The following is a 25515-nucleotide window of genomic DNA, read 5'->3' as shown; positions in this document are numbered from 1 at the left end:
TCTGGGCACAAACGGAGCATGCCGCTACATATGCGGCGATGTCGGAACGTAGGGAAGGCCACCAGAACAGACGTGAAACAGCCCAGGACAGCTGATTCTTTCCAGGATGCCCCGCGGTCTTGGAGTTATGGTAGGTACGCAACAACCGAGTGCGCAACTCCTCAGGCACAAAACATCTGCCGTTGGGTCTCCCAGAGGGAGCACCAGATTGAGCCGCCAAAATCTGCTCACCCAGGGGAGAGGTCAGGCTGGTGCGAATGGCAGCCAGGATCTGATTCGGAGGTATGACCGAAGTCGGAATCGACTCCTCCCTGGACAGCTCGGAGTACTGCCGTGATAAGGCATCCGCCCTGATGTTCTTGGAACCGGGTAGGTAGGAGACCACGTAATTAAAACGTGACAAGAACAGAGCCCATCTGGCCTGACGTGGTGTCAATCTCTTGGCCTCAGAAAGGTAGGTCAGATTCTTGTGGTCCGTCAGGATGAGAACCGGAACCACCGAACCCTCGAGCAAGTGCCTCCATTCTTTAAGGGCCTGCACGATGGCCAATAACTCCCTGTCACCAATCTGATAGTTGCACTCCGCGGAAGACAGTTTCCGGGAGTAAAACCCACAAGGAAGCAGAGGACCCTCTGGTGTTCTACGCTGAGACAGAAGGGCGCCTACTCCCGTCTCAGACGCGTCCACCTCGAGGACAAAGGGCAACCCAGGGTTGGGATGCGACAGAATCGGAGCCGACACAAAGGCGGACTTTAGGGCCTCAAAAGCTCGGATGGCCTCGAGCGGCCAGACCTGGGAATTACTGCCCTTCCTGGTCAGATCCGTGAGAGGCTTGGCCAGCATGGAAAAGTCCCTGATGAACTTCCGATAATAATTGGCGAAGCCCAAAAAGCGCTGCAGGGAACGAAGACCACTGGGCTGGGGCCACTGTAAGACAGCCGAAACCTTCTCAGGATCCATGGAGAACCCCTCAGCGGAAATGATGTAACCTAAGAAGGTTACCTGGGATCGGTGAAATTCGCATTTCTCAAGCTTACCGAACAGCTTGTTCTCTCGTAACCGTTGCAACACTCGTCTGACATCCAGAATGTGGGCCTCCATGGATTCAGAATATACCAAGATGTCATCCAAATAGACTACCACACACTGCTGCAACAGGTCACGGAAAACATCGTTGATGAATTCCTGAAAGACTGCGGGCGCATTGCACAACCCAAAGGGCATAACCAAGGATTCGTAATGACCGGTCCTGGTGTTAAACGCGGTCTTCCACTCATCGCCCGCCTTGATCCTTACCAGGTTATATGCCGCCCTCAGGTCGAGTTTGGTAAAGACCGTGGCCCCTTTAAGGCGATCGAACAGCTCGGAAATCAAGGGTATCGGGTAAGCGTTCTTGATCGTGATGCGATTGAGACCCCTGTAATCGATGCAAGGCCTCAACTCACCGCCCTTCTTTTTCACAAAGAAAAATCCAGCCCCTGCCGGGGATGAAGATTTGCGAATGTGTCCGCGTGAAAGCGCCTCCCTCACGTACTCCTCCATGGCCTCATTCTCCGCTACCGACAGTGGATAGACTTTGCCACGAGGAGGAACGGCACCAGATTGTAACTCTATGGCACAATCATATGGGCGGTGCGGAGGTAGGGCAACCGCGCGCACCTTATCGAATACATCCCGGTACTCCTCATATTCAGGAGGCAACAGAGAGTCCGAGGAAGTACACAGCAACTTGACAGACCCATGGATGCAACTAGCCCCACACTGCGGTGACCACGAGAGGATCTCGACCGATCTCCAATCGAAAGTCGGATTATGCTTCTGGAGCCAGGGGTACCCCAAGACCACCGAGTAGTGTGGAGACGAAATAACCTGGAGGCAGACCGACTCTCTGTGAACGGCACCAATGGCTATCCCCACTGGAAGGGTCTCATGAGTCACGTGTGGCGGCAGAAGGGGTCTGCCGTCTATCGCCTCAAGAGCCAGTGGGGAACCTCGAGCCTGCAGAGGAATGGAATTGGCGGCAGCGAACACACTATCAATGAACAAACCACCAGCACCAGAGTCCACCAACGCCTGGGTCGTCACCGAGCCCCCGACCCAGGAGAGGACAACAGTGATCAGTGGTTTGTCAACACGGGAAACCGGGGACGAGGAGACTCCACCCAAGATCTGCCCCCGACAGGATCTCAGGGTACGAGCGTTTCCCGGACGGTTCGGACATGCCAACCGAAAATGCCCACCGAGACCACAGTACATGCATCGGCCCTCACGTCTCCGGAGTGCCCTCTCCCCCTCGGACAGGCGAGCAAACCCCAGCTGCATGGGTTCACCCCCAGACAAGTCATCCCCAGGAGGCGTGGGAGGAGAGGGAGGCACGGGTGGGACAGCAAACGTAGGCACCAATCTGTTAGAAGACCTCCGCAGGTTCTCCTTAAAGGAAGGTCTCTCCCTGAGTCTGGTGTCAATCAAAATCAGGAAAGAAATAAGAGACTCGAGCTCAACTGGTAGGTCCTTAGCTGCAACCTCATCCTTCAAGGCATCCGAGAGACCATGAGAGAAAGCAGCGACCAGAGCCTCATTATTCCAGCCCACCTCTGCTGCCAGGGTACGAAACTCAATGGCGTATTCAGCTACGGATCGTGAACCCTGTCTGATGGACATAAGGAGCTTCGCAGCAGAGGCAGCACGAGCCGGCACATCGAATACCTTCCGAAGAGAAGCAACAAAACCGGAAAACTCGGCAACCACCGGATTGTTGTTCTCCCATAAAGGGCTGGCCCAGGCCAAGGCCTTGTCCGAGAGCAGCGAGATCAAGAAGCCCACCTTTGATCTCTCAGTAGGAAAGGCATGTGGCAGCAACTCGAAATAAATGCCCACCTGGTTAAGGAAACCTCGGCACTGAGTTGGCTCTCCCCCAAAGCGCTGTGGAAGAGGGGCAGAACCGGTCATACCCCGAAACACCGCAGGCGCAACAACAGGTGTCGGGGTAGACTCTGGCGCAACAACAGGAGCGGCAGTAGGAGCGAGCCCAGGAGCGACAACCGACCCATCGGCAACGGGAGCGAAATGAGCCGTGCGTTCAAGCAGGGTTTGCAACGCCACAGCGAACCGACCCAACAGGTGATCCTGCTGATCAAGTCTGGCAACCAGCGTGGGTAGCGAGGATGGCCCTGTACCGTCAGAATTCATGGCTTGGTCCTAATGTCACGGAACCATGAACCAGACGTACAACAAGAGATAAGTGAAAAAGAGAAGGCTTTATTGAAAATAAAGCTGTAAAGCAAAAGTCCAAACGGATGGTGAAACCGAGCAGAGTCTTTGCGAAGCCAGAGGTCAGGAACCAGAAGGGTAGTCAGACGAAGCCAGGATCAGGAACCAGCAGGGTAGTCAGACGAAGCCAGGATCAGGAACCAGCAGGGTAGTCAGACGAAGCCAGGATCAGGAACCAGCAGGGTAGTCAGACGAAGCCAGGATCAGGAACCAGAAGGGTAGTCAGACGAAGCCAGGATCAGGAACCAGAAGCAGCAGCAGTCTTGGAAGCATGTGAACACAAGAGGACCAAGCAAGGAACTGAAGCCACAGACCTCCTATATATATGAGCTAGGCATCCAGCTCCTCCCAGGGGAAGGAGGAGCCGCAGGGTGGAAGGCTACAAGAAACCCAGAATCCAAGATGGCCGCCAGCACATGTCAAACGAAGGAGAGCAGCAAGCAGGTAAGACCATGACATACGGAACGTGTTAGCAGGAGGCAACATTTCACTAACATGGTGGAACAGTACCTGTGCACACCCCTCCACGTACTGACTGATGGTTCGGCCCCATTCAACTTCTGGGTCTCCAAATTGTCCACGTGGCCAGAGCTAGCCTTTTATGCCTTGGAGTTGCTGGCCTGCCGGGCGGCCAGCGTTTTGTCTGAACGTGTATTCAGCACGCCAGGTGGCGTCATTACAGACAAACGCAGCCGCCTGTCTACAGCCAATGTGGACAAGCTGACGTTCATAAAAATGAACCAGGCATGGATCCCACAGGACCTGTCCATCCCTTGTGCAGATTAGACATTAACTACCTCCCCTTAACAATATATTATTGTACTCCAGGGCATTTCCTCATTCAATCCTATTTTTATTTTCATTTTACCATGATATTGCAGGGCAACCCAAAATTGAATGAACCTCTCCTCTGTCTGGGTGCCTGGGCCTAAATATGTGACAGTGGCCTGTTCCAGTGGTGGGTGACGTGAAGTCTGATTCTCTGCTATGACATGAAGACTGATTCTGTGCTGACATGAAGCCAGATTCTCTGTTACAGGACCTCTCTCCTCTGTCTGGGTGCCGGGGCCTAAATATGTGACAGTGGCCTGTTCCAGTGGTGGGTGACGTGAATCCTGATTCTCTGCTATGACATAAAGACTGATTCTGTGCTGAAATGAAGCCAGATTCTCTGTTATGGGACCTCTCTCCTCTGTCTGGGTGCCGGGCCTAAATATGTGACAGTGGCCTGTTCCAGTGGTGGGTGACGTGAATCCTGATTATCTGCTATGACATGAAGACTGATTCTGTGCTGACATGAAGCCAGATTCTCTGTTACGGGACCTCTCTCCTCTGTCTGGGTGCCGGGGCCTAAATATGTGACAGTGGCCTGTTCCAGTGGTGGGTGACGTGAAGCCTGATTCTCTGCTATGACATGAAGACTGATTCTGTGCTGACATGAAGCCAGATTCTCTGTTACAGGACCTCTCTCCTCTGTCTGGGTGCCGGGGCCTAAATATGTGACAGTGGCCTGTTCCAGTGGTGGGTGACGTGAAGCCTGATTCTCTGCTATGACATGAAGACTGATTATGTGCTGACATGAAGCCATATTCTCTGTTACGGGACCTCTCTCCTCTGCCTGGGTGCCTGGGCCTAAATATGTGACAGTGACCTGTTCCAGTGGTGGGTGACGTGAAGCCTGATTCTCTGCTATGACATGAAGACTGATTCTGTGCTGACATGAAGCCAGATTCTCTGTTACGGGACCTCTCTCCTCTGTCTGGGTGCCGGGGCCTAAATATGTGACAGTGGCCTTTTCCAGTGGTGGGTGACGTGAAGCCTGATTCTCTGCTATGACATGAAGACAGATTCTGTGCTGACATGAAGCCTGATTCTCTGTTACGGGACCTCTCTCCTCTGTCTGGGTGCCGGGGCCTAAATATGTGACAGTGGCCTGTTCCAGTGGTGGGTGACGTGAAGCCTGATTCTCTGCTATGACATGAAGACTGATTATGTGCTGACATGAAGCCAGATTCTCTGTTACGGGACCTCTCTCCTCTGCCTGGGTGCCTGGGCCTAAATATGTGACAGTGGCCTGTTCCAGTGGTGGGTGACGTGAAGCCTGATTCTCTGCTATGACATGAAGACTGATTCTGTGTTGACATGAAGCCAGATTCTCTGTTACGGGACCTCTCTCCTCTGTCTGGGTGCCGGGGCCTAAATATGTGACAGTGGCCTGTTCCAGTGGTGGGTGACGTGAAGCCTGATTCTCTGCTATGACATGAAGACTGATTCTGTGCTGAAATGAAGCCAGATTCTCTGTTATGGGACCTCTCTCCTCTGCCTGGGTGCCTGGGCCTAAATATGTGACAGTGACCTGTTCCAGTGGTGGGTGACGTGAAGCCTGATTCTCTGCTATGACATGAAGACTGGTTCTGTGCTGACATGAAGCCAGATTCTTTGTTATGGGACCTCTCTCCTCTGTCTGGGTGCCGGGGCCTAAATATGTGACAGTGGCCTGTTCCAGTGGTGGGTGACGTGAAGCCTGATTCTCTGCTATGACATGAAGACTGATTCTCTGCTGACATGAAGCCAGATTCTCTGTTACGGGACCTCTCTCCTCTGCCTGGGTGCCTGGGCCTAAATATGTGACAGTGGCCTGTTCCAGTGGTGGGTGACGTGAAGCCTGATTCTCTATGACATGAAGACTGATTCTCTGCTGACGTGAAGCCAGATTCTCTGCTATGGGACCTCTGTCCAATTGATATTGGTTAATTTTTTTAAAATTTTTTTTTGAAATTCATTTCCCTATCCACATTTGTTTGCAGGGGATTTACCTACATGTTACTGCCTTTTGCAGCCCTCTAGCTCTTTCCTGGGCTGTTTTACAGCCTTTTTAGTGCCGGATCCCGAACTTGAACATTTCCGGGAAGTTCGGCCGAACTTCTCGAACCCGAACATCTAGGTGTTCGCTCAACTCTACAAACAACCCTTTTCCACACTTTAAACTCATCCATTTGTGTTATCAAATGGTCTGATCATGCCCCTATCGTACTCCAGTTGGCAGAACAGTTCCAATCCTTTCCCCCCCAGTTTGGAGGAACAACCCATTTATCCTTTCCCATCCCAATCACAGACCTGTGATTACAAAAGCCTTACAGGAATACTTTCAATTAAATGCAAACTCGGTCCCTGGGTAGTATGGCAAGCACATAAGGCATTCATAAGAGGTATCCTAATAAAACTGAACCACATAGAAAAGGGAAAAAGAACTTACAGATACACTAGCTAGGATCTCTACTCTAGAATCCAAGAACAAGCAACTCACATCTTTGGAGACAACAAATGACTTGCGCATTGAAAGGGATAAAGTAATGTCTCTCCTTAATAATGACTTTACTAAATCTCTCATGCGCACTAAGGCCAGATATTACGCACATGGAAACAAAGCAGGGAAACTTTTAGCCTCAAAACTTAAACATCAGCAAGCAAAATCTAGAATCCCCTTTCTTTTACATCCTAAAACTAAAGCGAAAGTTATTGATCCAAGGGATATAGCAGAGCAATTCCGCCTTTACTACAAAGAATTATATAATCTTAAGGATAGCCTATCCCTTCCAACTGATTATGAATCTCTAGTACAAGACTTTATAGACAAAGCTAAACTACCCAGGCTTTCCCAATCTCACCTATCACTACTAAATGCCCCAATCCAAGAACTTGAATAAGTTAATTTCTTCCCTCCCCCTAGGCAAATCACCAGGCCCAGACGGGTTATCAAATGAATATTATAAACATTATTACCCTACTCTAGCCCCCTTCCTCCTTCCACTGTTTCATAAAACAATGTCCGGCTCTCTCTTTCCTTCGGATATGTTGATGGCACTAATTGTCACTTTACCCAAACCTGGCAAATCCTCGGATTCACCCCAAAATTTTAGGCCAATCTCCCTTCTGAACTCTGACATAAAAATCTTTGCTAAACTGATTGCTTCCAGGCTAGCTTCAATCCTTCCCCAATTAATAGGTGATGACCAATCCGGCTTTGTGAAAGGCAGACAGGCATCAGATAATACAAGGCGCTTGTTCAATATTCTAAATGTTGCTGAACTACGCAACACTCCCATGGTTGCGGTTACCCTGGATGCAAAAAAGGCGTTTGATCGCCTTCATTGGCATTATGCTTTTTTTGTCCTTGAATCCATGGGTTTTACTGGCCCTATTATTCGAGCAATTTGCGGTTTATATTCAGACCCTATAGCAAAGATTTTTGTCAATGGCGTACTCTCAAAAAGTTTCCACATCACTAACGGTTCCTAACAGGGATGCCCTCTCTCCCCCCTTTTATTTATTTTAGCCCTAGAACCCCTAGCTCAACATATTCGCCTCTATCTCGATATACACGGATTACGAATAGGATCAAAGTCACATGTAATATCACTATACGCTGACGATATTATCTTAACAATGACTAATCCTAACCAATCATTAACCCACGCATTTTCAATCATTTTCCACTATGGCGGTCTTTCATATTACAAAATTAATAACTCCAAATCCCAAGTACTCCCTATTAACATTCCTCTGACAGAGCTAAGAGTCCTAAAAAATATGTTTCCGCTTGACTGGCAAACATCACACCTCCCTTATTTTGGAATCAAATTGTCCTACCCTTGCTCACTCGCATACCAACAAATTATGTACCACTCCTCGACACTATGACAAAGGATTTCGCTACCTTTAGCATGCAAGAGATCTCATCGGTTGGAAGAATAGCGTCATTTTAAATGATGACTTTACCTAAGCTTATCTATATTTTCTGGGCGTTACCTATTTCAGTTCCTGATTCCTTTTTCAAAGAAGCTCAAAAAATTATCAATAGCTATATATGGAAATCTAGTCATCCTAGAGTAGCCCAATCCATTATGTTCAGAAGGAAACAGGCTGGTGGACTAGGCCTTCCTTCCATCAAAGACTACTTTTACTCTATTAATCTCTCTTTTACTAGAGAGTGGTGGAATCCATTTTCAACAAAACCATGGGTTAATATGGAATCCATACTTACCCCTAATGGATCGTTGAAGAATCTACTCTGCCTATCTCTATTAAAACCTAAGAGTGTTGACCATCCTATGATTATGGTGAAACATGCATCATACTTTGGTCTAAGTTTCACTTATCTCAAGGCATAGCCGATCTTAACATATTACCACATATATCGATGAATACCCTAAGTTTGTGTATAAACAACATTGATCTCTCATCCTGGACCGCGGCTGGCATTTTATCTTCCGCCCAATTAATGGAAAACTCAGCTGTGATATCTTTTGATAAAATATGCCAAAAATACTATTTACCTTCCTCCCAATTTCTCTCTTATATGAGAATAGGCCACTGCCTCAACAGTCTCTTCCTCTCCCCTCCTAAATCTCACCCAGAGGTGGTTAGGATTTTCCAATCACCCTCTCTATTTAAACATCATACTACTCATCATTTATACAATATACTAAGTGACAAGTCTAAATTTAGCAAATCTCCTCCCTTATTAAAATTGGAAAGAGAGCTACAATTGTCATTTTCAGAGGAGAGATCGGCTGAGGCAGTCCATTTTATTGGGGCTACATTTAAATGCGTTACACATTATGAGGCCGGGATAAAAACCCTTCTTAGGTGGTACTATATGCCTCATCACCTAAGCATCATATACCCTGGTACTTCGGCTTGTTGTTGGCGTGAATGTGGTAATACCGGTTCTCTTCTCCACATACTCTGGGCATGTCCTAAACTCATTCCTTTTTGGTGTTCGATATTCGAGCTGATTGCACAAACTACTGGTATCCGGGTATCTCCATCCCCCGTATTAGCCCTTCTATTTCTTTACATAGATGATCTTCCGTTTGATGAAAGACATGTTATAGGGCATATGTTACTCAGTGCTAAATTGGTTATCACTAGACATTGGAAAGAAGTGAATCCTCCAGCAATCTCTGAAGTGATCCATACTCTTAATGCCACATGCAGACTTGAGAGACTTCTCCCAGACTCAATGTTAAGCCAACCTTTAAAGAAAAAGACCTGATCCCCCTGGATGTTGAGTCCCTACTATGTACCATGAATAGCACATTTTCATCTAGGATAGGCCGCCGCACTGCTCGATAGACCTTATATTTTCCAGTCTTAGTTTTATTTTATTTATTGCTAAAGTTAAGAACCCAGAGTTTAGTTCCTACCAAAGGAACGTAAGTTCAATGGCAATTGTATAATTGCCGTGTCTCCTGATTACTTGTTATCTTTATGAGGCAAATTGTGGGTTTGTGCCTCACCCTCAACTGTATTGTACTGTAATGTTATTGGTGTGATACCAAATGTTTTTCCATATATATATATACTCTCTTTGCATACTGAATACCATCTGTAATTATAAGATATGCAAAATCAATAAAAATGATTATTCATAAAACATTATAGGTGAGGGCCTGCTGCTGAGCTGACACTCTAAAACATTAGGCGCGAGGGCAGCCTAATAAGCATGTTGATATGATGGAGGAGGAGGACGAGAAAAGGGAGATTGAACCATATACCCTTTTTAGTGGTGGAAGGGGTACAAGGGAATACAGTGTATTCAGTACACCATATTTAGAGTGCCTTTTCGTTCAGCCGCTTTCCTCTGGTGGAGTAGAGAAGTCAGGGGAAATTCAGGCCTTGTTCATTTTTATAAAAATCAACCCGTCAGAATTTTCAGTTGACAGGCAGATGCGCTTATCAGTTGTTATGCCTCCAGCAGCACTAAATATACACTCTGACAAAACGCTGGCGGCAGGACAGGCCAGCACCTCCAAGGCGGAGAGCGCTAGAGTTACGTGTCCAGCTTGGACACCCAATAGTTGTAAGGAACACAGGGATCACTGAGGACGCTGACACGGTCTGCTACGTACTCCTTCATCATCTTCCAAAATGTTTCCCTCCTTGTGACACTAGGCTGCGCATCAGGTTGAGGGTGCAGGCGGGGTGTCATAAAACAGTCCCAGGCCTTGGAGAGTGTTGCCCTGCCTCTGTTAGAACTGCTGTGTGTTCCCCTCGTCTACCCTACTTGGTTGGCCAAGGAACTATGTACTCTGCAGCCAGCGTTGTCACCTGGAAATTTTTGGAACACTTTTTCCACAAGGACCTTCTGGTATTGCAATATATTGCTCGTCCTCTCCACCACAGGAATGAGAGATGAGAAGTTCTCTTTGTAGCAAGGGTCGAGAAGGGTGAACAAACAGTAATCATTGTTGGCCAAAATGCGTACAACGCTTGGGTCATGGGAAAGCCAGAATAACATAAAGTCAGCCATGTGTGCCAGAGTCCCAACAAAAAGACTTTGCTGTCCTCATCAGGAGAATGACTCTCAATCTCCTAATCATCTTCCTCCTCTTCTACGCATCCACGCTGAACAGATGAATTAAAACTTCCATGGGTACTAACCTCATTAAGAGAGGCAACCATCTCCTGCTCCTTTTTGCGCTGAGAAGACAAACTGAGGGTGGTCTGGTTATCACCCCGTGTACTTTCTTCCCCCATTTCCACCTCTTCCACATGCAAAGTGTCTTCCTTAATTGTGAGCAGCGAGCGTTTGAGTAGAGACAGAAGTTGGATGGTTATGCTGATAATTGCATTATTGCCGCTCACCATCTGTGTTGAATCCTCAAAGTTGCGTAAAACCTCACAGAGGTCAGACATCAATGCCCACTCATCACTTGTGGAGAGAGGAAGCTGACTGGAAAAACAATGACCATGTTGCAGCTGGTATTCCACTACAGCCCTCTGCTGCTCACAAAGCCTAGCCAACATGTGGAGCGTGGAGTTCCAGCGTGTGCTCACGTTGCGCAACAGTCGGTGAGCTGGCAATTGCAAGCGCTACTGCAGCGTTGGCAGATCGGCGATAACGGTCAATGACTTTCGTAATTAGGCACACATGCGGCGCACCTTCACTAGTAGCTCAGGCAAATTGGGGTAGATTTTGAGAAACCACTAGGTTGAACACTTGGGCTAGACATCGTATGTGTGTGAGTTTGCCAAGCTCCAAAGCCGCCACCAAGTTACGCCGATTATCAGACACAACCATGCCTGGTTCTAGGTTGAGTGGTGAGAGCCACAGCTCAATCTGATCCCTTATCCCCTGTCACAGCTCTGCGGCGTTGTGCTATTTGTCACCTAAGCAGATCAGTTTAAGCACGTTCTGTTGCCGCTTCCCTACTGCAGTGCTTACTGCTTCCAGCTACTGACTGTTGCTGCCACTAACAAAGGTGGTGGCGGAAACCCTTGGCGTCGGTAGCACCAGTGTGCCGTCAGGGAAATGTAGTGTCACTGGCCCAAAGCACTAGTCCATGTGTCAGTCGTTAAGTGGACCTTCCCAATAACTGCGTTTGTCAGGGTGATGTTACAGGACACATGCTGGTGTAAGGCTGGGACTGCACGCCGTGAAAAATATTGGCGGCTGGAGACAGTGTACCGCGGGACAGTCGCCACCATCAGGCTGTGGAAAGCCTCAGTGTCCTAAATCCTAAATGGCAACATTTTCAGAGCCAGCAATTTGGAAAGGTGTGCATTTAGTGCTATGGCCTGTGGATGGGTGGCTGGGTATTTGCGCTTTTGTTCAAAGGCCTGGGGTATAGACATCCGTACGCTGTGACACAGAAGTGTATGTGTTAGCTGATGGTGCTTGCGAAGGTCCAGGTGCATGGCGGGAGGCATTGTCACGACTGTGACTGATCCAGACAGGTCTGGGAGGAGAAGGTCGCAGCGACTTGCTACTCGCGATAGCTTGTGAGTTTGCTCCGTGGTTCAGGGTATGTCATCTGGGTTTTGCCTTGTGAACCTTTTTGTCCTGACTGGGAGTTTGTAGGCATCCTTCTCAGGTGAGTCCTGTCTGCCACTCCCAGCTACTATATTAGTTTCACTTTCACTTGCAGTCATTGCCAGATATAGTCCTTACTTCCAGTTCTATTCTGACCTTTGAAGGAGATCGTTTGATGGTGTTGCTGTTGAGCTCTTGTCCGGCGTGGACTGTCGTGATTGGGATCGCCTTCTCTGCTCGTGACTGGATAAGTCTATCTTTGATATAGTTTGTTTGTTGCTGTCTTCCCCTGCTGTTCTCCTAGACATGAGTGATGGTGACTAGTGCTCCCATCGGCCTTTCCCCACTCTAGGCTTGTTAGGGTGACTGAGGGGGTAGGCATCCTGCTCGCCGCACGGGTTCACACCCCGTCTAGGGTATCAGGGCAGACAGGTGCCAGCTTAGGGTTAGTCAGGGGTGGCCATACGGCCATACTATTTCTATCCGTAGATAAGGGTCCCCCTTCCCCTCTGTCTGGTGCGACACGACTGCTGCTGGGGTAGCGGTCGTGACAGTATATCTGGCCTTTTAAAAAAAAAAAAGTGACATTTCTTTTTTTTTTCTTTGTTGCTTGCTGTTTTGCTTTGTATTTTTGTCTGTTCCACTATGGATCCGGTTTCAGTTTTGGCGAAACAATTTCAGGGGTTATCCCTTGAAGTGGCAGGATTAAAAGCAACAGTGCTGCAGCAGCAATCCTTGGGTTCCACCGTTGCTACGGGAAACCAAGGTACTCCTGAGCCAAAAGTGGCTTTACCTGATCTCAGGAGGGAGAGACCAATTTTTAACCTTCAGAGAAGCTTGCAAATTGTTCTTCAGGTTACGCCCTAGATCCTCCGGCGGTGAGGAACAACGGGTGGGTATTGTAATTTCTCTCCTGCAAGGAGATCCGCAGGCTTGGGCTTTCTCCCTACCATCAGACGCTCTGGCCTTACGATCAGTGGAGGAGTTTTTTAAAGCCCTGGGTCTCGTATATGATGACCCGGACAGGGTCTCACTGGCTGAGTCTAAGCTACGTAGACTTCGGCAAGAGAACCGGTCTGCTGAACTATATTGTTCCGAATTCCGTAGGTGGGCTACTGATACGTTATGGAACGACTCGGCCCTTAGGAGTCAGTTCTGCCAGGGGTTGTCTGAAAAATTAAAAGACGCGCTGGCGGTATACGAGGTCCCGGGGTCTCTGGAGGCTGCTATGTCTCTGTCCATAAGAATCGACAGACGACTCAGGGAGAGACTATTAAATTTTACGGAGGCCTCTATAGGGCAGGGATCGGTTTGTTATGATCCAGTCGAACCAATGCAAATAGGGGGCGCCACTAGACGGGTGAATCCTCCTAAGTTCCGCTGTAGGTCAGAGGTTTGTTTTCGTTGTGGGGGGAGGGGTCATTTTGTAAAGGTTTGTCCCTCAGAACCCAAGAGACCACAAACAAAGGAGCCGCCGGAAAACTAGAGTCCCCAGATTGTGCGGAGGATAACAGTCTGGGCGTATTCGTTTCCTCCATACGCATGTCTCAGTTTTTGTTGTCCGCTACCGTTGAGGCGGGCAATAAGACTGAGATCTGTTCCGTCTTTTTGGACAGTGGGGCGGGGGTCAACTTGGTGGATTCACGGTTTGCTCAGGCTCTGGGTTTTACTCCAGAACCGATACGCAGAACTATTCCTGTTTTTGCCATCGACTCCTCCCCTCTTACTCAGAAAGAGTTAACTCAGATTATTCATAATATCCATCTGCAGGTAGGGGAACTCCATAAAGAGCATATCTCTTGTTATGTCCTGGACGGTCTTCCGGCTCCTATGGTATTGGGGCTTCCCTGGCTGGTGACTCACAATCCAGTGGTGGATTGGCAGGCCTGGGAGATTGTGGAGTGGAGTGAACATTGTAAGGACAACTGCTTGAGTAGTAGGTGCTCTACACTCTCTGTAACATCTTTACCTGCCTTTCTGTCAGATTTTATGGATGTGTTCTCTGAGAAGGGTTGTCAGGGGTTACAACCTCATCGTCCATATGATTGCCCGATTAATCTACTACCTGGGGCCAAACTACCTAAAACCCGGTTATACAATCTTTCCGGCCCGGAGAGGAAGGCTATGAAAGATTATATTTCGGAGAGTTTGGCTAAGGGACACATCAGACCCTCTTCTTCACCTGTGGCTGCAGGGTTCTTTTTCGTTAAAAAGAAAGATGGGGGCCTACGTCCTTGCCTGGATTTCCGGGAATTAAACCGGATAACTATCCGAGATCCCTATACTCTTGCTCTCATTCCCGACCTCTTTAATCAGGTTGCTGGTGCTAAATGGTTCTCCAAAATGGATCTCAGAGGAGCCTATAACCTGGTTCGTATCAAAGAGGGGGATGAGTGGAAGACGGCCTTTAATACTCCGGAAGGGCATTATGAAAATCTGGTCATGCCATTTGGTCTTACTAATGCGCCTGCGGTATTCCAACATTTTGTCAACTATATTTTTAGTCACCTTATCGGGAGATTTGTTGTGATATATCTTGATGACATCCTGGTCTATTCCCCGGATCTGGATACACATAAGATCCATGTGAGACAAGTGCTGCAGATATTAAGGGCCAACAAATTGTTTGCTAAGTTAGAAAAATGTGTGTTCGCCGTAAAAGAACTGCCATTTCTGGGGTATGTGTTGTCAGATTCAGGTTTCCGCATGGATCCAAAGAAAGTCCGGGCGATTATAGACTGGGATCTGCCTGAGAACCTGAAGGCATTGCAACGCTTTCTGGGGTTTGCCAATTTTTATAGAAAGTTTATAAAAAACTATTCCTTGGTGGTCAAACCACTGACTGACATGACCCGAAAGGGATCCGATTTTTCCAAATGGTCACATGCAGCCAAAACTGCCTTTGCATCTCTGAAGGAGAGATTCACCTCGGCCCCTATTCTCGTACAGCCAGATGTCTCGCTTCCTTTTATTGTAGAGGTTAACGCATCAGAGGTGGGGGTGGGAGCGGTATTATCTCAGTGCCCGTCCCCTGGTGAATGGCGTCCGTGTGCTTTCTTTTCGAAGAAATTGTCTACTGCAGAAAGGAACTATGATATTGGCAACTGGGAACTTTTGGCTATTAAGTTGGCTTTTGAGGAGTGGCGTCATTTTTTGGAGGGGGCGGTTCATCCCGTCACGGTGATTACTGATCACTAGGGATGAGCGAACCCGAACTGTATAGTTCGGGTTCGTACCGAATTTTGGGGTGTCCGTGACACGGACCCGAACCCGAACATTTTCGTAAAAGTCCGGGTTCGGGATCGGTGTTCGGCTCTTTCTTGGCGCTTTTTGAAAGGCTGCAAAGCAGCCAATCAACAAGCGTCATACTACTTGCCCCAAGAGGCCATCACAGCCATGCCTACTATTGGCATGGCTGTGATTGGCGAGTGCAGCATGTGACCCAGCCTCTATTTAAGCTGGAGTCACGTAGCGCCGCATGTCACTCTGCTATGATCAGTATAGGGAGAGGTTGCAGCTGCGACGTTAGGGCGAGATTAGGCAGATTAACTCCTCCAAAAGACTTCATTCTGTGATCGATCTGCAGCTGTGGATCATTGAAGTGCTATTATTGACTTGCTTACTTTTTTGAGGCTGCCCAGAGCGTTTTTAGATCACTTTTTTTCTGGGGTGATCGGCGGCCATTTTGTGACTTGTGGTGCGCCAGCACAAGCTATCACCAAGTGTATTTAACCATCGATAGTGTGGTTATTTTGTGCTATATCCTACATCAGCTGCAGGCTGAGCCTGTGTCACCAAAGTGCATTTAACCATCGACAGTCTGATTATTTTTTGGCCATATACTACAGTCATGTGAAAAAATTAGGACACCCTTTGAAAGCATGTGGTTTTTTGTAACATTTTTAATAAATGGTTATTTCATCTCCGTTTCAACAATACAGAGAGATTAAAGTAATCCAACTAAACAAAGAAAACTGAAGAAAAGTCTTTTCAAGATCTTCTGTAAATGTCATTCTACAAAAATGCCTATTCTAACTGAGGAAAAAGATAGGACACCCTCACATGTATTCCCTCTTAAATTGGCTCAGATCTCACACAGGTATATCACACCAGGTGCACATAATTAGTAGATCGTTACTCTGCATGTTGAATGAGGCTTGCCCTATTTAAACCTCAGACATTTAGTTTGGTGTGCTCCTGACTGTTGAAGTGAGAGTGAGCACCATGGTGAGAGCAAAAGAGCTGTCAGAGGACTTCAGAAAAAAGATTGTAGCAGCCTATGAGTCTGGGAAGGGATTTAAAAAGATCTCAAAAGATTTTGAAATCAGCCATTCCACTGTCCGGAAGATAGTCTACAAGTGGAGGGCTTTCAAAACAACTGCCAACATGCCCAGGACTGGTCGCCCCAGCAAGTTCACCCCAAGAGCAGACCGCAAGATGCTAAAAGAGGTATCCAAAAACCCTAAAGTGTCATCTCGAGAACTACAGCAGGCTCTGGCTACTGTTGATGTAGAAGTACATGCCTCTACAATCAGAAAGAGACTGTACAAGTTTAACTTGCATGGGAGGTGTGCAAGGAGGAAACCTTTGCTTTCCAAGAGAAACATCGAGGCCAGACTGACATTTGCCAGCGATAAAGTTGACAAAGACCAGGACTTCTGGAATAATGTTCTTTGGACAGATGAGTCCAAAATTGAATTATTTGGACACAACAGCAGAGGACATGTTTGGCGTAAACCAAACACAGCATTCCAAGAAAAGAACCTCATACCAACTGTGAAGCATGGAGGTGGAAGTGTCATGGTTTGGGGCTGCTTTGCTGCAGCAGGACCTGGTCAGCTCACCATCATAGAATCCACGATGAATTCTACTGTGTATCAGAAGGTGCTTGAAGAACATGTGAGACCATCAGTTAGAAAATTAAAGCTGAAGCGGAACTGGACCATGCAACATGACAATGACCCAAAACATACTAGTAAATCAACCAAAGATTGGCTGAAAAAGAAGAAATGGAGAGTCCTGGAATGGCCAAGTCAAAGTCCAGATTTGAATCCCATTGAGATGCTGTGGGGTGACTTGAAAAGGGCTGTACGTGCAAGAAACCCCTCAAACATCTCACAGCTGAAAAAGTTCTGCATTGAGGAGTGGGGTAAAATTTCCTCAGACCGATGTCGAAGACTGGTAGATGGCTACAAGAACCGTCTCACTGCAGTTATTTCAGCCAAAGGAGGTAACACTCGCTATTAGGGGCAAGGGTGTCCTATCTTTTTCCTCAGTTAGAATAGGCATTTTTGTAGAATGACATTTACAGAAGATCTTGAAAAGACTTTTCTTCAGTTTTCTTTGTTTAGTCGGATTACTTTAATCTCTCTGTATTGTTGAAACGGAGATGAAATAACCATTTATTAAAAATGTTACAAAAAACCACATGCTTTCAAAGGGTGTCCAAATTTTTTCACAAGACTGTACATCTGGTGCAGGCTGAGCCTGTGTCACCCAAGTGCATTTAACCATCAACAGTGTGGTTATTTTTTGGCCATATATTACATCAGGGGCAAGTTGAGCCTGTCACCCAGCGCCTAAAAAACAGGCCTCACATCTCTATTTAACCAAATCTCTACTGTTTTAGCTGGTCAAGTTATTTGTAGTGACCGTAAAAGCACACTTTTTTTTCTGGGTTGAAAAACCATTCCCAAATTTGCCATTCTCAAAATAACTAGTTTCTGGTATTTGAGTCCTACTTGAAATCTATCCCAAAAAGAATATCTTACATTGAAGCTAGTGATAGTGTCATTCAGAAAAACCTAAGACACACGCTAGCGTGCTGATAGAAATCTGATTCTGTGATTAAACCTATACCTGTCACACAGCGCAAAAAAAAACAGGCCTCACATCTCTATTTAACCAAATCTCTACTGTTTTAGCTGGTCAAGTTATTTGTAGTGACCATAAAGGCACACTTTTTTTTCTGGGTTGAAAAACCATTCCCAAATTTGCCATTCGCAAAATAACTAGTTTCTGGTATTTGAGGCCTACTTGAAATCTATCCCAAAAAGAATATCTTACATTGAAGCTAGTGATAGTGTCATTCAGAAAAACCTAAGACACACGTTAGCGTGCTGATAGAAATCTGATTCTGTGATTAAACCTATACCTGTCACACAGCGCAAAAAAAAAACAGGCCTCACATCTCTATTTAACCAAATCTCTACTGTTTTAGCTGGTCAAGTTATTTGTAGTGACCGTAAAAGCACACTTTTTTTTCTGGGTTGAAAAACCATTCCCAAATTTGCCATTCTCAAAATTGTGGTGAACGGGAACAATGAGGAAAACATCTAATAAGGGACGCGGACGTGGACATGGTCGTGGTGGTGTTAGTGGACCCTCTGGTGCTGGGAGAGGACGTGGCCGTTCTGCCACAGCCACACGTCCTAGTGAACCAACTACCTCAGGTCCCAGTAGCCAGCAGAATTTACAGCGATATTTGGTGGGGCCCAATGCCGTTCTAAGGATGGTAAGGCCTGAGCAGGTGCAGGCATTAGTCAATTGGGTGGCCGACAGTGGATCCAGCACGTTCTCCTTATCTCCCACCCAGTCTTCTGCAGAAAGCGCACAGATGGCGCATGAAAACCAAGCCCATCGGTCTGTCACATCACCCCCATGCATATCAGGGAAACTGTCTGAGCCTCAAGTTATGCAGCAGTCTCTTATGCTGTTTGAAGACTCTGCTGCCAGGGTTTCCCAAGGGCATCCACCTAGCCCTTCCCCAGGGGTGGAAGAGATAGAATGCACTAACGCACAACCACTTATTTTTCCTGATGATGACGACATGGGAATACCACCTCAGCACGTCTCTGATGATGACGAAACACAGGTGCCAACTGCTGCGTCTTTCTGCAGTGTGCAGACTGAACAGGAGGTCAGAGATCAAGACTGGGTGGAAGACGATGCAGGGGACGATGAGGTCCTAGACCCCACATGGAATGAAGGTTGTGCCACTGACTTTCACAGTTCGGAGGAAGAGGCAGTGGTGAGACCGAGCCAACAGCGTAGCAAAAGAGGGAGCAGTGGGCAAAATCAGAACACCCGCCGCCAAGAGACTCCGCCTGCTACTGACCGCCGCCATCTGGGACCGAGCACCCCAAAGGCAGCTTCAAGGAGTTCCCTGGCATGGCACTTCTTCAAACAATGTGCTGACGACAAGACCCGAGTGGTTTGCACGCTGTGCCATCAGAGCCTGAAGCGAGGCATTAACGTTCTGAACCTTAGCACAACCTGCATGACCAGGCACCTGCATGCAAAGCATGAACTGCAGTGGAGTAAACACCTTAAAAACAAAGAAGTCACTCAGGCTCCCCCTGCTACCTCTTCTGCTGCTGCTGCCTCGGCCTCTTCTGCTGCTGCCGCCGCCTCAGCCTCTTCCTCCACCTCTGGAGGAACGTTGGCACCTGCCGCCCAGCAAACATGGGATGTACCACCAACACCACCACCTGCGTCACCAAGCATCTCAACCATGTCACACGGCAGCGTTCAGCTCTCCATCTCACAAACATTTGAGAGAAAGCGTAAATTCCCACCTAGCCACCCTCGATCCCTGGCCCTGAATGCCAGCATTTCTAAACTACTGGCCTATGAAATGCTGTCATTTAGGCTGGTGAACACACACAGCTTCAAACAGCTCATGTCACTTGCTGTCCCACAGTATGTTGTTCCCAGCCGCCACTACTTCTCCAAGAGAGCCGTGCCTTCCCTGCACAAACAAGTGTCCGATAAAATCAAGTGTGCACTGCGCAACGCCATCTGTGGCAAGGTCCACCTAACCACAGATACGTGGACCAGTAAGCACGGCCAGGGACGCTATATCTCCCTAACTGCACACTGGGTAAATGTAGTGGCGGCTGGGCCCCAGGCGGAGAGCTGTTTGGCGCACGTCCTTCATTCAACATTCATGCATGCAACATTCTTTGCCTCCTGTCTCCTCCTCCTCCTACTCAGCTTCCTCCTCCTCTTCTTCCACCTGCTCATCCAGTCAGCCACACACCTTCACCACCAACTTCAGCACAGCACGGGGTAAACGTCAGCAGGCCATTCAGAAACTCATATGTTTGGGGGACAGGCCCCACACCGCACAGGAGTTGTGGCGGGGTATAGAACAACAGACCGACGAGTGGTTGCTGCCGGTGAGCCTCAAGCCCGGCCTGGTGGTGTGCGATAATGGGCGAAATCTCGTTGCAGCTCTGGGACTAGCCGGTTTGACGCACATCCCTTGCCTGGCGCATGTGCTGAATTTGGTGGTGCAGAAGTTCATTCGCAACTACCCCGACATGTCAGAGCTGCTGCATAAAGTGCGGGCCGTCTGTTCGCGCTTCCGGCGTTCACACCCTGCAGCTGCTCGCCTGTCTGCGCTACAGCGTAACTTCGGCCTTCCCGCTCACCGCCTCATATGCGACATACCCACCAGGTGGAACTCCACCTTGCATATGCTGGACAGACTGTGCAAGCAGCAGCAGGCCATAGTGGAGTTTCAGCTGCAGCACGCACGGGTCAGTCGCACTGCGGATCAGATACACTTCACCACCAATGACTGGGCCTCCATGCGAGACCTGTGTGCCCTGTTGCGCTGTTTCAAATACTCCACCAACATGGCCAGTGGCGATGACGCCGTTATCAGCGTTACAATACCACTTCTATGTCTCCTTGAGAAAACACTTAGGGCGATGATGGAAGAGGAGGTGGCCCAGGAGGAAGAGGAGGAAGAGGGGTCATTTTTAGCACTTTCAGGCCAGTCTCTTCAAAGTGACTCAGAGGGAGGTTTTTTGCAACACCAGAGGCCAGGTACAAATGTGGCCAGACAGGGCCCACTACTGGAGGACGAGGAGGACGAGGATGAGGAGGAGGTGGAGGAGGATGAGGATGAAGCATGTTCACAGCGGGGTGGCACCCAAAGCAGCTCGGGCCCATCACTGGTGCGTGGCTGGGGGGAAACACAGGACGATGACGATACGCCTCCCACAGAGGACAGCTTGTCCTTACCTCTGGGCAGCCTGGCACACATGAGCGACTACATGCTGCAGTGCCTGCGCAACGACAGCAGAGTTGCCCACATTTTAACGTGTGCGGAATACTGGGTTGCCACCCTGCTGGATCCCCGGTACAAAGACAATGTGCCCACCTTACTTCCTACACTGGAGCGTGATAGGAAGATGCGCGAGTACAAGCGCACGTTGGTAGACGCGCTACTGAGAGCATTCCCAAATGTCACAGGGGAACCAGTGGAAGCCCAAGGCGAAGGCAGAGGAGGAGCAAGAGGTCGCCAACGCAGCTGTGTCACGGCCAGCTCCTCTGGGGGCAGGGTTAGCATGGCAGAGATGTGGAAAAGTTTTGTCACCACGCCACAGCTAACTGCACCACCACCTGATACGGAACGTGTTAGCAGGAGGCAACATTTCACTAACATGGTGGAACAGTACACGTGCACACCCCTCCACGTACTGACTGATGGTTCGGCCCCATTCAACTTCTGGGTCTCTAAATTGTCCACGTGGCCAGAGCTAGCCTTTTATGCCTTGGAGGTGCTGGCCTGCCCGGCGGCCAGCGTTTTGTCTGAACGTGTATTCAGCACGGCAGGGGGCGTCATTACAGACAAACGCAGCCGCCTATCTACAGCCAATGTGGACAAGCTGACGTTCATAAAAATGAACCAGGCATGGATCCCACAGGACCTGTCCATCCTTTGTGCAGATTAGATATTCACTACCTCCCCTTAACAATATATTATTCTACTCCAAGGCACTTCCTCATTCAATACTATTTTTAATTTCATTTTACCATTATATTGCGGGGCAACCCAAAGTTGAATGAACCTCTCCTCTGTCTGGGTGCCGGGGCCTAAATGTGTGACAGTGGCCTGTTCCAGTGGTGGGTGACGTGAAGCCTGATTCTCTGCTATGACATGAATACAGATTCTGCGCTGACATAAGGCCAGATTCTCTGTTACGGGACCTCTCTCCTCTGCCTGGGTGCCTGGAACTAAATGTGTGACAGTGGCCTGTTCCAGTGGTGGGTGACGTGATCCGTGAAGCCTGATTCTCTGCTATGACATGAATACAGATTCTGCGCTGACATAAGGCCAGATTCTCTGTTACGGGACCGCTCTCCTCTGTCTGGGTGCCGGGGCCTAAATGTGTGACAGTGGCCTGTTCCAGTGGTGGGTGACGTGAAGCCTGATTCTCTGCTATGACATGAAGACAGATTCTGCGCTGACATAAGGCCAGATTCTCTGTTACGGGACCTCTCTCCTCTGCCTGGGTGCCTGGAACTAAATGTGTGACAGTGGCCTGTTCCAGTGGTGGGTGACATGATCCGTGAAGCCTGATTCTCTGCTATGACATGAATACAGATTCCGCGCTGACATAAGGCCAGATTCTCTGTTACGGGACCTCTCTCCTCTGCCTGGGTGCCTGGGCCTAAATGTGTGACAGTGGCCTGTTCCAGTGGTGGGTGACGTAAAGCCTGATTCTCTGCTATGACATGAAGACAGATTCTGCGCTGACAAAAGGCCAGATTCTCTGTTACGGGACCTCTCTCCTCTGCCTGGGTGCCTGGGCCAAAATGTGTGACAGTGGCCTGTTCCAGTGGTGGGTGACGTGAAGCCTGATTCTCTGCTATGACATGAAGACAGATTCTGCGCTGACATAAGGCCAGATTCTCTGTTACGGGACCTCTCTCCTCTGCCTGGGTGCCTGGGCCTAAATGTGTGACAGTGGCCTGTTCCAGTGGTGAGTGACGTGAAGCCTGATTCTCTGCTATGACATGAAGACAGATTCTGCGCTGACATAAGGCCAGATTCTCTGTTACGGGACATCTCTCCTCTGCCTGGGTGCCTGGGCCTAAATGTGTGACAGTGGCCTGTTCCAGTGGTGGGTGACGTGAAGCCTGATTCTCTGCTATGACATGAAGACAGATTCTGCGCTGACATAAGGCCAGATTCTCTGTTACGGGACCTCTCTCCTCTGCCTGGGTGCCTGGGCCTAAATGTGTGACAGTGGCCTGTTCCAGTGGTGGGTGACGTGAAACCTGATTCTCTGCTATGACATGAAGACAGATTCTGCGCTGACATAAGGCCAGATTCTCTGTTACGGGACCTCTCTCCTCTGTCTGGGTGCCGGGGCCTAAATATGTGACAGTGGCCTGTTCCAGTGGTGGGTGACGTGAAGCCTGATTCTCTGCTATGACATAAATACAGATTCTGCGCTGACATAAGGCCAGATTCTCTGTTACGGGACCTCTCTCCTCTGCCTGGGTGCCTGGGCCTAAATGTGTGACAGCGGCCTGTTCCAGTGGTGGGTGACGTGAAGCCTGATTCTCTGCTATGACATAAATACAGATTCTGCGCTGACATAAGGCCAGATTCTCTGTTACGGGACCTCTCTCCTCTGCCTGGGTGCCTGGAACTAAATGTGTGACAGTGGCCTGTTCCAGTGGTGGGTGACGTGATCCGTGAAGCCTGATTCTCTGCTATGACATGAATACAGATTCTGCGCTGACATAAGGCCAGATTCTCTGTTACGGGACCGCTCTCCTCTGTCTGGGTGCCGGGGCCTAAATGTGTGACAGTGGCCTGTTCCAGTGGTGGGTGACGTGAAGCCTGATTCTCTGCTATGACATGAAGACAGATTCTGCGCTGACATAAGGCCAGATTCTCTGTTACGGGACCTCTCTCCTCTGCCTGGGTGCCTGGAACTAAATGTGTGACAGTGGCCTGTTCCAGTGGTGGGTGACGTGATCCGTGAAGCCTGATTCTCTGCTATGACATGAATACAGATTCCGCGCTGACATAAGGCCAGATTCTCTGTTACGGGACCTCTCTCCTCTGCCTGGGTGCCTGGGCCTAAATGTGTGACAGTGGCCTGTTCCAGTGGTGGGTGACGTAAAGCCTGATTCTCTGCTATGACATGAAGACAGATTCTGCGCTGACAAAAGGCCAGATTCTCTGTTACGGGACCTCTCTCCTCTGCCTGGGTGCCTGGGCCAAAATGTGTGACAGTGGCCTGTTCCAGTGGTGGGTGACGTGAAGCCTGATTCTCTGCTATGACATGAAGACAGATTCTGCGCTGACATAAGGCCAGATTCTCTGTTACGGGACCTCTCTCCTCTGCCTGGGTGCCTGGGCCTAAATGTGTGACAGTGGCCTGTTCCAGTGGTGAGTGACGTGAAGCCTGATTCTCTGCTATGACATGAAGACAGATTCTGCGCTGACATAAGGCCAGATTCTCTGTTACGGGACATCTCTCCTCTGCCTGGGTGCCTGGGCCTAAATGTGTGACAGTGGCCTGTTCCAGTGGTGGGTGACGTGAAGCCTGATTCTCTGCTATGACATGAAGACAGATTCTGCGCTGACATAAGGCCAGATTCTCTGTTACGGGACCTCTCTCCTCTGCCTGGGTGCCTGGGCCTAAATGTGTGACAGTGGCCTGTTCCAGTGGTGGGTGACGTGAAACCTGATTCTCTGCTATGACATGAAGACAGATTCTGCGCTGACATAAGGCCAGATTCTCTGTTACGGGACCTCTCTCCTCTGTCTGGGTGCCGGGGCCTAAATGTGTGACAGTGGCCTGTTCCAGTGGTGGGTGATGTGAAGCCTGATTCTCTGCTATGACATAAATACAGATTCTGCGCTGACATAAGGCCAGATTCTCTGTTACGGGACCTCTCTCCTCTGCCTGGGTGCCTGGGCCTAAATGTGTGACAGTGGCCTGTTCCAGTGGTGGGTGACGTGAAGCCTGATTCTCTGCTATGACATGAAGACAGATTCTGCGCTGACATAAGGCCAGATTCTCTGTTACGGGACCTCTCTCCTCTGCCTGGGTTTAAATGTGTGACAGTGGCCTGTTCCAGTGGTGGGTGACGTGAAGCCTGATTTTCTGCTATGACATGAAGACAGATTCTGCGCTGACATAAGGCCAGATTCTCTGTTACGGGACCTCTCTCCTCTGCCTGGGTGCCTGGGCCTAAATGTGTGACAGTGGCCTGTTCCAGTGGTAGGTGACGTGAAGCCTGATTCTCTGCTATGACATGAAGACAGATTCTGCGCTGAGATAAGGCCAGATTCTCTGTTACGGGACCTCTCTCCTCTGCCTGGGTGCCTGGGCCTAAATGTGTGACAGTGGCCTGTTCCAGTGGTGGGTGACGTGAAGCCTGATTCTCTGCTATGACATGAATACAGATTCTGCGCTGACATAAGGCCAGATTCTCTGTTACGGGACCTCTCTCCTCTGCCTGGGTGCCTGGGCCTAAATGTGTGACAGTGGCCTGTTCCAGTGGTGGGTGACGTGAAGCCTGATTCTCTGCTATGACATGAAGACAGATTCTGCGCTGACATAAGGCCAGATTCTCTGTTACGGGACCGCTCTCCTCTGCCTGGGTG

This window comes from Bufo bufo, chromosome 1, assembly GCF_905171765.1.
Source record: "Bufo bufo chromosome 1, aBufBuf1.1, whole genome shotgun sequence".
Taxonomy (NCBI): Eukaryota; Metazoa; Chordata; class Amphibia; order Anura; family Bufonidae; genus Bufo; species Bufo bufo.
The sequence above is the reverse complement of the archived record's forward strand: the minus strand, read 5'-3'. Positions refer to the sequence as shown.